The following is a 12,553-nucleotide window of genomic DNA, read 5'->3' on the forward strand; positions in this document are numbered from 1 at the left end:
GGGCTTTACACACGCGTCATGAAACAGTTTTCAATGAAGCGCTTGGGGAGTGGGCGGGGCCTGTCCTCACGGAGAGGTACTTCAGGTGAACTAAATATTTTCTTTTCATATTAGCGGTCTTTCCTTTTTTCCTTTTATATTTAAGGCTCTTTTTTGGAGGAATAACATGTCCTTATTACCTGACAGATATAACAGAAATCATTTTAAGTGAATGATATTTAGTCAATCAATCACAGAAGCAACTCTGTGCCTGTCAAGTGTCAATCAATCTAATTTGCTAACACAGGGTTGGTAGACGGTGACATGTCATTTGAAGGAAGTTAGCAAAACGGCTCGAATTAAATCATCAACAGCACCATTAATAAAAATGAAACTTTGCCAGAATATATTTATTTTGTATTGTGAGTTTTTGTTGCATTTAAACAAAGTATGCAAAGTATCTAAATGAATACAAATCTACATTTATTAAAAGTGAGAACGTCTCAACTTCTTTTAAAAATATTGTTTAACAACATATTTAGCATATTTAGTAAAACACTTAATGTATGTATATGAACATCCTTTCTTTTCCCCCAAAAAAAATTATTTAGAATTATCAAAAATATTATTTAGGAAGCCATATATGAACAATTAGGGGTCTGTACGTGAAAACATATGGAACATTGATTTATTTCATAACAACATTACTAGGCTATTGTAGCCCTCAATCGGGTCATGGGTCTATCTATACGACCCCAATCGACTTTTACTTCATAAAAAAAAAAAAAAGGTTCATGTACACAGAAATGAAGGCCGAGTACTAGAGCATAAATCCAATATATCATAAAAAAATAATATTTCATATGCAAGCTAATGGTGTAGTTAAGGAATTGTGTGGTATATGGATACAAAAGTACTTTATATCTCCAAAAACACAGCATTAATGAATAGATGAGAAGTAAACAAAAAAATCATATATTATTTGTATGATTAAAAATTTATATTTTTTGCACAATTACTCAATCAATTGTTGGGGTCGTATAGACCCCGAAGCCCAGAAGTGTAAACAGGAAACGAAGACCATTTGAAGGTTAAGATAAGCTTCAAACAATGCTACTGTAATTACTAAAGTATAGCTTATATTTTTTTTTACTTTAATTTAGTTAAGCAGAATGTAGCAGAGGGGATCAAAATGAAATCCAACCAAAGTTTAATCCACCCAAAATCATCACTTAAGCCTGTAGTACCTCTCCTCAATATTTAATGCTCACATTGGGGCATGAAGTGAAGCGTGCTGCATTTGGGGTGATGGGATGGGGGGGGGGGGGGGGGGGCACGCCTCTCCGTGCCGCAGCTGGAGAGAGCAGATGGGGTTTGACACCCGTGTGTTTCTGTTGCACCGGGTTTTGACACGGATAGTGTCGGGTTCACACAATACCAATTGAAAACGAATGCAGATCTCAAACGCACCGCCTTTAATAGATTCTTCGCCATCCGCTGGGCTTCATTTGTCAAATGTCACCCGGCTGTGACATTTCCCACGGTGTCAACACAAAAACGCATTTAAAAAGAGATGCATTTTAAATACACCAGTGGGAAAATCATAAGTGCCCACATACTGTACACTTGCACCTTTCTGCAAACCGCTTCAGTATCTTTTTTCGTCGAGGAGAAATCAGCTCAAATCAGCAGCCAGCTGCGTAAACCACTGGGCTAGTTTGATCTACTAGCAGTTTGCCAAGGGGCAATCAGTCTTACTTTTCAGATTCAAATGTTCAAAAATGTTATTATGGCCAGATACATAAACACACTGTAGTTGCTAAGTTATGACTATGAACTAATCTGACCAACTAGAAATTATAGTAGAGCTAATCAGTCTTACTTTTTGGTAATCTAATTAGCCCAAATCATCTTTTTATGTAATTGACTTGAAGTTAAGATTAGTCTTGATTAATATATATTTTTTTATTTTTTTAGCAAGTTTATGTGATCGCATCCAGATTCCAAACCATGTTAAGGCCCGATCACACCCATGATAACTATAAAGATAAAGATATAGTTCTAAAAATAGTTTCAAGTATAAAAGAATAGCAGAGATCACAGCACAGCTGACACTCACAAAGAAACAATAACGTTGGAATCACTTTCAAAACTTTTTTTTTCTAGTTGATGAATTATAGTTAATCAGAATCCATCCAGCTTTAAAGAGCTTAAGCATAAAGACGAAACTGCAACGTGCGCCTATATTAACAGAACGATATTGTGCGTTGGTGTGGACACTACTATAGTAGTTATCTTTATAGTTATCGTTCTTGGTGTGAATGGGCCTTTATTTTATTAGTATTGAGATCATTATAATATTACACTAAACTATATAGTTTTTATTTTTACGTTTTCTGTTTTCACTTTAATTTTAGTAAAGTGCTAGTTCACTTTGAAATTAATTTTTGATATGTTTTAGCTTACCTCAAGGGCATCCAAGATTCAGGTGTCTTTGTTTCTGTAGTAGTTAAAATTTTGATATATTTTTAGGTCAAACCGTTGTCTGTCAGTCATATAATGCAGGTCTATGGTCACCACCTCAAAGAGCATACACAGAGAAGTCCAAATTAAACATGATTTAATGACTCGTAAATGTAAGTACACATTGATGGCTTAAGACACGAAACGAGCGGTTTGTGTGAGAAAACGAACAGTATTTATATTGTTTTTTACCACTTGTAACAACAAAGCCACAAAGCGCCCGCGCCCTCATATCACTTGGACGTGGAGATAAAAACTATATAAATACTGTTCGTTTTCTCACACAAACCGCTCGTTTCGTGTCTTAAGCCATCAACGTGTACTTACATTAACGAGTCATTAAATCATGTTTAATTTGGACTTCTCTGTGCATGCTCTTTGAGGTGGTGACCATAGACCTCCATTATATGACTGACAGACAAGAACGGTTTGACCTAAAAATATCAAAACTGAAACTACTGCGGAAACAAAGACATCTTGGATGCCCTTGAGGTAAGCTAAAACATACCAAAAATTAATTTCAAAGTGAACTATCTATATATTATGAAACTAACTGAAATCAAATAAAATGTATAAATATTTACAGCATTTTTTTCATTTTAAGTTCATTTCAAGTAACACAAAGTTAACTATAATACACAAAAGCACAAAACCTCCTTGACGCAGCAAAGAAACGATGACGGCTCATTGTGTTTAGTTGGTGCCGGAGAAGAAAGCGATAGAGAGAGAGAGGGAGTCAGTGAAGGGGAGAGAGTTGAGAGAGAAGGGCTCCCCTGAGGGTTTACTGATGAGCAGGCATGCGGGAGACCGGGGGGGGCTCAGCTGGGGCTGTTTGCCCAGCAGTGAACACCCGTCATCAAGGAGCTCATAAAATATTAATCCAGCACACAAAGACGGCAAGAAGACGGACAGAGTGACCAGAGAATGAAGGAGAGAGAGACTGATGCAGGCTGAGCCACACCGAGCGTAATGAATGGACCGGGAGGGAGGGGGCTGCGGGGTGAAAGGGTGACATGCAGTAATTGGGGGGAAATCTGCGCGCCGGTGGGTGGAAACCATTATTGGCAGGTGGAACAAAAATGGACGCACCCCTGAAATAATGAAGTGAGGGGGAGGAGAGGATGGAGAAGATGCAAAGAAACACGGGAGCAATTCAATGTGAGAATTGGCTCTCATTTAATTACAATTGCCTTCGAAGGAAACGTTTCTCTTGACAATGATACGGAATTAGAAACAGCCGCACGTTCCGACTGCGGAGGGCCGTGTTTGGAGGAATGGGCTCGGAGCGTATGTTCACATAAGAAGTTTTGGCAGGAAACGCAGCGCCCAACAGTTGTCTGTTTACACTCCTGGAGCCAAGGACTGGGCTCACAACAGAACAATGCTGATTTGTTAGGAGGACTCTAAACGGCTCTTCATGTCCAAATACGCACTGGCACACAAGGACAGGCGGTGAATGGAGAGCACACACACTCAACCAGACACACATGCACATCCATACCGGATCAGACATCAATACATATCCAGAGTGTTAATATTCCAGAAGATAGGGCAAAGCTGTTATGGATGCCTGAGAGCAATAATCAATTTTTTTTCAGATAGCCACCCATGGGATGCATGTCACACTGTGGACGGTGTTTAAAAATAAAACAGAGGCCAATGGCTAGAGCAAACAAACAACATGAATGCAGTTCATCCTGAAACAAGTGATCTAATGAGTTGGTAATGCTCCGATTAAGGGGCTAGGTTGCCTAAAATAAAAAATCCGTCATTTACTCAGCCTGAAGTTGGTCCGTATGCTGGTGTTTTTTTTTTTAAACATGAAGATTTTCTATATGAGAGTGAGCAAATCCTCCAAAGAAAAGAGCGTAAAACATAATAAAAGTAGTTCATGTGACTTCTAAAGTCACGCAATAGATTTGTGTGAGGCTGAAATGGAAAACAACTTTGGAAAATATACATTCCAAATATTCTGAATGAGCGATGACTTTTGACAGCAGCAGTGAAGGGAAAGTTCATTTGCATTTACTTATATGCGTTTGGCAGACACTTCTATTCAATTTCCAATGCAATCAAAGAACACATTTTATAAGTTCATGCATTTTTGAGGAATTGAACCATGATATTGGCATTGCTGGTTTGTTTAATATTTGAATAAATAAATATATTTGGGTTTTCTTGACACACAAATCTATTTAGTTGGGAAGACTTGAAAAATTAGTGCACATAGTCATGGTAATGCCACTTTTTCGTCCATTTTGGAGATTTAAAGACATGGAACTGTTCAACAGAATCTTCCGAATTTCTCCTGTCCACAGAAAAATATCCACAAAAACAACAGGTCAGGTGTTCAGTGTAAATACAAATGTGCTATTTCTTTCTTTTTTTTTTATTTGCCAAAGCCAAAACCACCATCAAATTCAAAAGACAAAATAAGAAAGACAACAAAAATCAAAAGACAGAGAAAAAACGAGATAAAAGCACACAAACATGCACATATTTAAATTTTTCGGTGAACTATATTTTTAAGAACACCAATTTTAGACACCTAAAATTAAAAAACAGAACATTCATAAGAGATAAAAAGAACAGGGTGAAAACCCGGACTTGGTCAGACACACATCTTCCTTGTAGATTAAAATCAAGACCTCGTCAGCAAGTTATGAACCTTGTGGTTTGCCTAGCAATGCCTAAAAGTAGCTAGCACTCACACCTCGTGCAGTCTGCAGAGCCGGTGGTTGATTTCTAAACAAAACATCAAACCCACACAGGATGAGCGCCAGAGACAATCACTGAATGGAAAAGATAGAGCAAATGTGTGATTAAACTACACTTGAATGTTATAACAGAGTTACTATGTGCAATATTACTTATATAGTCAACAGAATGTGTTAAAAGGACCATCGAAATAAAGTGAAACCAACTATTAGTTTGTTCATTCTAATTTTTAATAATTAATTTTAGTTAAAATGTTTGCAATTTTGTTCGTTTTTTTCATGTTAGCTATTTTAGTACTTCAACTTCAACTAAATGAAAATGAGAAATGTTGCCTTGGCAACTAGCTGAAGTAATTTATTTTCTATTTATTTTTTACATTTTATTTCATTTATAGGCGTAACTTTTTATTATTCAAAATTAGCAAAATCAAAATAATGTCAATACATCATTAATCCTTCTGCATCCACTATGGTACGCCTATTTATAAGTGTTTAAATTTTAGACCTGATGGATTATTTTTGCGGGAAGTTGTGTACACGCATCACTCGTCGCTTGTGTGTCTCTTCATATCCGTAAATAATAGAGAAAAGTTCCGGCAACTTTGGCATGTGTCTTTATTTGGTTAGTAGTCACAACTAGCGAGAAAGGTTGACATGGATCAGCTAAATCTTCAACCTCAGGGGAATCGACGTAAACAAACGTCAAACAGAGAAGAGTTTGCTGAAAAAAAGAGAGCACGACTAAGCTTGTAATAAAACAAGAATCAACATTAGCGTGGCTTTTCGGTCAAGAACTGAGGGATTTGAAATGTTGTAAATGCAACGTGGAGATGATGGTGTTTTTATTACTCTACGGGTGAGCAAGCTATTTTATTGAACAGATAAATGTAGCTCTCTCTAACAGAGTCAGGGTTCCAGACTGTGACCAAATTGGTCGCATATGTGACCATTTTTTGAGAATGTGCGAGTTAAAATTTAATGTGGTCGAGTGGACGCTCGCGCAACAGAACGCCGTCATATCAGCCGCTGCAGTCCATAACTTATGTTCAAAATGAATGAGTAGGCTACATCATGAATCCATTTTCCAAACCGTGTTTTTGACTTACCCTGAATCACTACGGTACGCCTATAATAAGTGTTTATATTCGGACTATTTTATCCGGGGATCGACTCGGATGCAGACTTGCCAGGTGCAATAGACATTAATGGAGAGAAGTAGCTCCGGCTACAGTGTTCTTCCGCAAGACACGTGGAGTTTATTTATTGACGAACGTAGACGTCACGCACACTGCACACTGATGCTGAAACGCGACAATTACGAATTCATGAGTTAAGCCATATAAAAATGAAAATGTCTCACGAAACAGCGTGCCCCCACGTCTTTTCAGGGGTTAGATGAGAGTAATCGCTCGACTGAGGAAAAAGAAATGATTATAGATTTTTTGTTTTTGTTACAACTATAAACTTTGATAACGAAAAATCTGTATTAGCTTATTATAATACTCTAATCTTTTAAAATGTAATGCACACATTTGAATGTTTAATGATTTTTAAAAGATAGAAAGACGATGCTGATAGAAAGATGATGATAGATAGACTGAGAAAGCTGGTAGCACAAGTTCAACCAGTGGAAAAGTAAGTCTGGAGCCCTGAGAGTTCTTATCTTTGTAAAGCAATATCCAACCATAATTTCATCATGCTGTGTTGAAATTTATTTTCAAGGAAGTGGTGTACCTATTATTGGGTTTAGCTAACAGTAACGTCTTCAGCTAGTCATCTTGAGATCCTCTCCATCTAAACTGGTTATATCTCTTAAGCCGAGAAGCAGTGTTGTAGTCGAGACCACCTCACTCGAGTCCGAGTCGACATAGAGAGTCGAGTCCGAGACCAGAGACGGTCGAGTCCGAGCCGAGACCGAGACCAGTGAGGGTTGATTACCTAATTTACTTTTATTTACTTAGAGAAATCCTTTTTTTTTTTTTTTTACTGAATTTACTTAGAGTTTAAAAAATATGATCAGTTTAGGGTAAAAAGGCCACATAGTAGGTGGTGTTAAAAGCAATTTTATTACAATTTGTCATGCGCAGTTGCACACTAGAAAATCACCAATCACTGGGCGTGTCAATCAATTTAAAGAAATATTTTATTAACATACATTAATAATCATAAAAAAATATTTTTAATTGAACTCGAGAGGACTCGGGAATAATTCCGAGTCCTAAAAAAAAATGTTCGAGTACGAGTCAATTCCGAGTCCAAATGGACACGAGTCCATGACAAGACCAAGACCATTAAAATATGGTCTCGAGACCGAGTCCGAGACGAGTCCGAGTCTCGAGTACTACAACACTGCCGAGAAGTGAATGTTTTATGAGCAGTAAGATATACGCGCAGTCGCGCAGAGCCGAAGCACAACGTTCTCCCGCGAAATGCATGCAGTTTTGCTTATTAACCACTAGTGGGCCAAAATTCACATAGTGTGCCTTTAACATTTGTTTCAAGTGATGGAAATGTTTCTTTATTGTTTTAGCTTTTGTCAACGATAATACAAGTGAATAAATGAGTGAAAGCAAGAATGCAAAAAAAAGCATGCATGCATATGCCCATCTCGTCTGCTGCGTGCCAGGCATTGCCCAAAAAGAGTCCCTCTCACAATCAAGGGCACCCAAACTCCTCTCCACATTCCTCCCTCTCCCTCGTTCACTTGACTTTTTCCATCATTCCCGACACAGAACTTTCCAGTCACGGAAAGCTGCTTAAATGCGCAAATCACATGCCTATTACAATATCAAAGCAAGACTGGATAAAGATGACAGTGTGTGTGTTAACGGAAGCGCCGTGACCTCCCCGCGTGTTGGACGGCTCTCGTCATGGCCTGAATGGCTCCACTGTGGCTGAACATGACCGATGACCTCTTTCTGCTGCAGAGTTTCCTTTTTACACGACGAGCCAAATATCCAGCTCTCTTTATGGCACTCTGAGTGGAATAATAAGTCTTCGGCGCATTCCCGAGGACGTTTCGTTTGCGTTTCATGCCCAGAAGCCCCCGAGGCTTTGCAGAAGAGAAATAAGTTTCCCTGCACCTCACATGCGATATTAAAGTGTCCTCTTCGCTCTGAACGCTTCGTCACAGCAGTTGGGATACGTTAATTGACAATGAATTGAATATATGAATAATTGATGTGTTGTAGCAAATTTGAGCAGTAGGAGAAAAACAGCAGAAAATGGAGCTAAAAAAAAGAATAAATTAGGCAACTGTGTGAAGTATGAAACACAATAGTCCTTTGAAAAAGAAAGATTAATCCAGGAGAACATGTGGCAACTAGGATCAAAATGTGTGCTTTGCATTTTCAAAAGGAGTTCTGGGTGGTTGCTAGGGTGGTTACTAAGCAAGTCCACCCTCAGGTCTCTATGATATTCTGGTCTCTAAATATGATTCGGGTGAACTTATGGGATTTTTTTTTTTCCATTTTTTATTGTTCGCCAGGCAAAATCTTCTCTTTTATTGCCAAGAAAAGTGCCAGCACACTTCTCCTCAATAGATTGCATCATTTAAGATATCAATCATGTCTGTAGCAAAAACTGTGTGGGACAATACGGTTTAGGGATTTAAACAAATTAGGTTAGCTTTAGCAAGCACATGCTATATCATATAATTTGGTTTAACTTGATCCAGATGTGGATATAGTTTAACATGTTAGAAGTGAGTTTTAAAAGTGCCATATATACCCAACTCTATATACCGTGTGAGGTCTAAACTGGTTGTGGTTACCATCGTGCTGAAAAGCAGACCATGTGGTTAGTTCGTCATATGCTGTATGTATGCGGTTTAATATAATCAATAATAGCTGTGCATGTCCAATAAGAATAGCATGTTCATTGCATGCAAACATGTCCTATTAGTTTTAACTACTATATAAGATTCATTTGTTCCCTATATATCAGCATTCGCTCATTGGCTCCTCCTCCCTAAACAATCATAGGACACTTGCATGCAACATCCACCCACAACCTTAGCACAAACTCCCACTCTTCTTCACCACAATGCTAACATGACCTTTCTACATGTACTGTAGTTTAAAATTGAACACTTATGGGTCTTTAGGTTTCCTCATAAACACAGACTTGAACATACTGGAAACTACTTAAGGTAACACTTTACTTGAAGGGGTGTGCATAAGACTCACATGACACCTTCATAATCATGACATAACTGTTGTGACAACTGTGTCATTCGCTCAGTTATGACATTTTTAATGCAAATATGACATTGTTTGAGATGTCTTTGTTATGACACCTTAACATAAACCAATACATCATAACATGTCAGTGTCTTTGTCATGACAACTTGACATTAGTAAGACAACACAACCTGTCATAAACATGACATAGCAGATTAATGATCAAACTTAAGAAAGCAACTAGTTGTATTGGCAACTTATTTTACTAACCTGAACCCTAACATAACAGTCAGTGCATTCTATTAATGAATGCAAGTGTACATGACATGTAGTTGCATAATTAGCAAAATGTATAAGATTCAAAAGATTCAAAAGAAAGGCATTTTATTTGAAATAGACATTTTTACTACAAATAATGTCTTTACTGTGACTTTTGATCAAAATAATGCATCCTTGCTGAATAAAAGTATTCATTCCTTTAAGAAAATATTACTACTCCCAAACTTTTGAATGGTAGTGTATGTCTAAAATTAAGAAAATGTTAGCTTTAGCTTTAAAAATTGTGAAAAAGCCATTTTTTTTCCCAATGTACAGTCCTCAAGAAAGTCTTCTAAAGTCTCCCAGTTTCAGTTAATGCAACAAACATGTGCATATTATGTACTCCTAATACAAACACATTAAGAAAACTTCGATTTCATAAATTTCAGTGCAATGGAATGGACAAAATGCTAATTTTTTTTGTTGCATTAGCTCATTTGTTTAATTAAATCGAACAAGCAGCAAAAAACAAAAACAAATGGAGTGCATGACTAATGAGTTCGGTTCTTTCTTTTTCCATGCAGGTTTCTCTTTACCCAAAACAACAGCATTGCAATTCTAGTCCTCACCCGAGCTCAACTTTTTACAGATCTAGCCCTGAAGGAAAGACGCACACACACACACACACTCTAATGCAGTTATCTTGCTGTAGTTGTGGCCCATCCACAGTCCTCTCTCAGTTTCATTCAAAAGAAGGAATCCGAAACCCTTTACTGCGACCCTCAGTACAGTATCTAAATGCCCGAGGCAACACACACCGTGAAAGAATGATGTGGGGGAGTTCCTGTACCAAGGCTGACAGCTCACCTCAACCCTATCAATGTGGCAAAACAGGTTTGACAACGAGTGCAAACAACACGGCAGAGAAACAAGAGAACATATTTGATCCACGAAAACTCTCAATTACTTGGAGAGGGTTGTTATTGCACCACAAACACCCTCCATTAAAAAAAAACAAACAAAAAAAACACTTCTTTTATTACCACAACCTACAGTGCGCCACGAGACCCTGGCAGCATCATCATAAATCAAAAGAGATTCAATTATAGAGAAACACATTGCAACGCAATCGTATCAGAACTGCAAAATGGGAGCAGAAGACAATTTTGGGGCTTTACTGGGGAAGAATAAGCAATCACTCATCTCAACGTGAGGTGATCAAGACATGAGGAAAAGAGACATTCATTTATGCACAAATACTTCCAGCAGATGTCTGGTCACATTTGCATTCAGCAGCTAAACGTTTTGATTTCAAAGGATGTGTGTGCACACAAGATGATGTTTTTGTAGAATATCCAAATAACCGATTTATCAGTAGTCTTAGCAATATCTTTTTAGCAATATTGATGGTAAATAAATACGATTTAAGCTTTATCAGCAGCATATCTAACACTGGAAATATTTCGGTATTACGCTTCCTTTTACAGTACTTATAATCAGTGTTGTGCAAGTTACTTCCAAACTGTAATACATTAGGTATTACTTGTTACTGTTATTTAAAAGTAATTCATTACCTAACAATATTACTGTCCCAGAATTGTAATGCGTTACATTACTCATGTATTACTTTTGAGTTACTTTCACCAAAATAACTAAGTAAAACTTAACTTTTGGGCTGTAACGATATGCAATATGAAACCGAAATCGCGATTCGCCACACGACTCAGATCAACGAACCTACAGAATCGCGACACACCTCTTCCAACTCCAGCGTTATTCTCCTTACCGTCCAGATCCAATGCTGCCTTATTTTTAAATTAGGCTATTAGTATTATTTGAAGTTAACATTATAAAATACGTAGACCTACACCACAAAACTAGTTGAGGATAAATTATTTAAAATTGGGGAAGTCCAGCATTATGGACATGACATTTGCAGTCAAAACTTGAAATAAAAATTCTCAGAAAATACATGTATTGAAACGTATATAGGCTACTTCCTTAAAGGACTCCAGACATTAGACAAATATCAGTCTATGTTTTATTTTTATTATTAGGAAAAAGACACACATTCATGCGTAACAAAAAAATAGGAGGTAAAATATATTTTTTGTAATTCTGTTAATTACACTGCACAAATCGGATGAGGAAGGGTTGGCTCTCCAGTCTCCATAGAACTTAAAATATTCATTTTATTTCTGTTTTCGTGTTCGTTTATGAGAAAAAAACAATGTTACAGACGTGACCGCTCTGAACTGGCACTAAAAGACTGCTTTAAAACTTTCACATAGTCTGTTGCCTTTAAAAGCAGACAATACAACTGTAATACAACTGTAATACAAGCCTCACTGAACATGTAACGAGTAAAATATTACTGAAAATTGATTAGTAATGCCTTACACTACTGCGTTACAGCAAAAAGTAATATGTTACTGTAATGTATTACTTTTGTAATGCGTTACTCCCAACACTGCTTATAATGTACTTACCTAGAAAGCACTGGCTAATATAAGGTAAGTACATTTAGGGGTAGGTTCAGGGTTAGTACTAGTTATTACCCAGTAATTGTAGTTACTAAAATAAATACATAGTATTTACATGGGTGACTGTACTGTAAAAGGAAGTGTTACCAATATTTCTTCAGTTTGTAAAAGCAGTAATGAGAAGCTCAAATTTTTAAGTATAATGAGCATATTGAATTCTTTGGTTAACAAAAATGAATGAATTTCAAACCTGCACGAGTTACTTTCTTCATTAATGCTCCTTTTTTATATACAAAGTCAGCATGCAGTGAAGGCAGGGGCTGTCAGTCTCCAAAAAGGGCGGAAAGCACCATAAAGTAGTCCAGACAAGTTATTCCAAGACCTCTGAAGTCATGAGATTTTTGTGTGTGGC

The 12,553-nt window shown here is 37.3% G+C and overlaps 1 protein-coding gene across 2 annotated transcripts in view; it reads right to left on the reverse strand.

Annotated features, from left to right (window-relative positions):
• plxnb3 (plexin B3) overlaps positions 1–12,553 on the reverse strand; it is a 90,872-nt gene that overhangs the window by 55,463 nt on the left and 22,856 nt on the right. The window lies entirely within an intron of this gene.

This window comes from Pimephales promelas, chromosome 14 (genome assembly GCF_988280905.1).
Source record: "Pimephales promelas chromosome 14, fPimPro1.hap1.1, whole genome shotgun sequence".
In the NCBI taxonomy this organism is placed as follows: domain Eukaryota; kingdom Metazoa; phylum Chordata; class Actinopteri; order Cypriniformes; family Leuciscidae; genus Pimephales; species Pimephales promelas.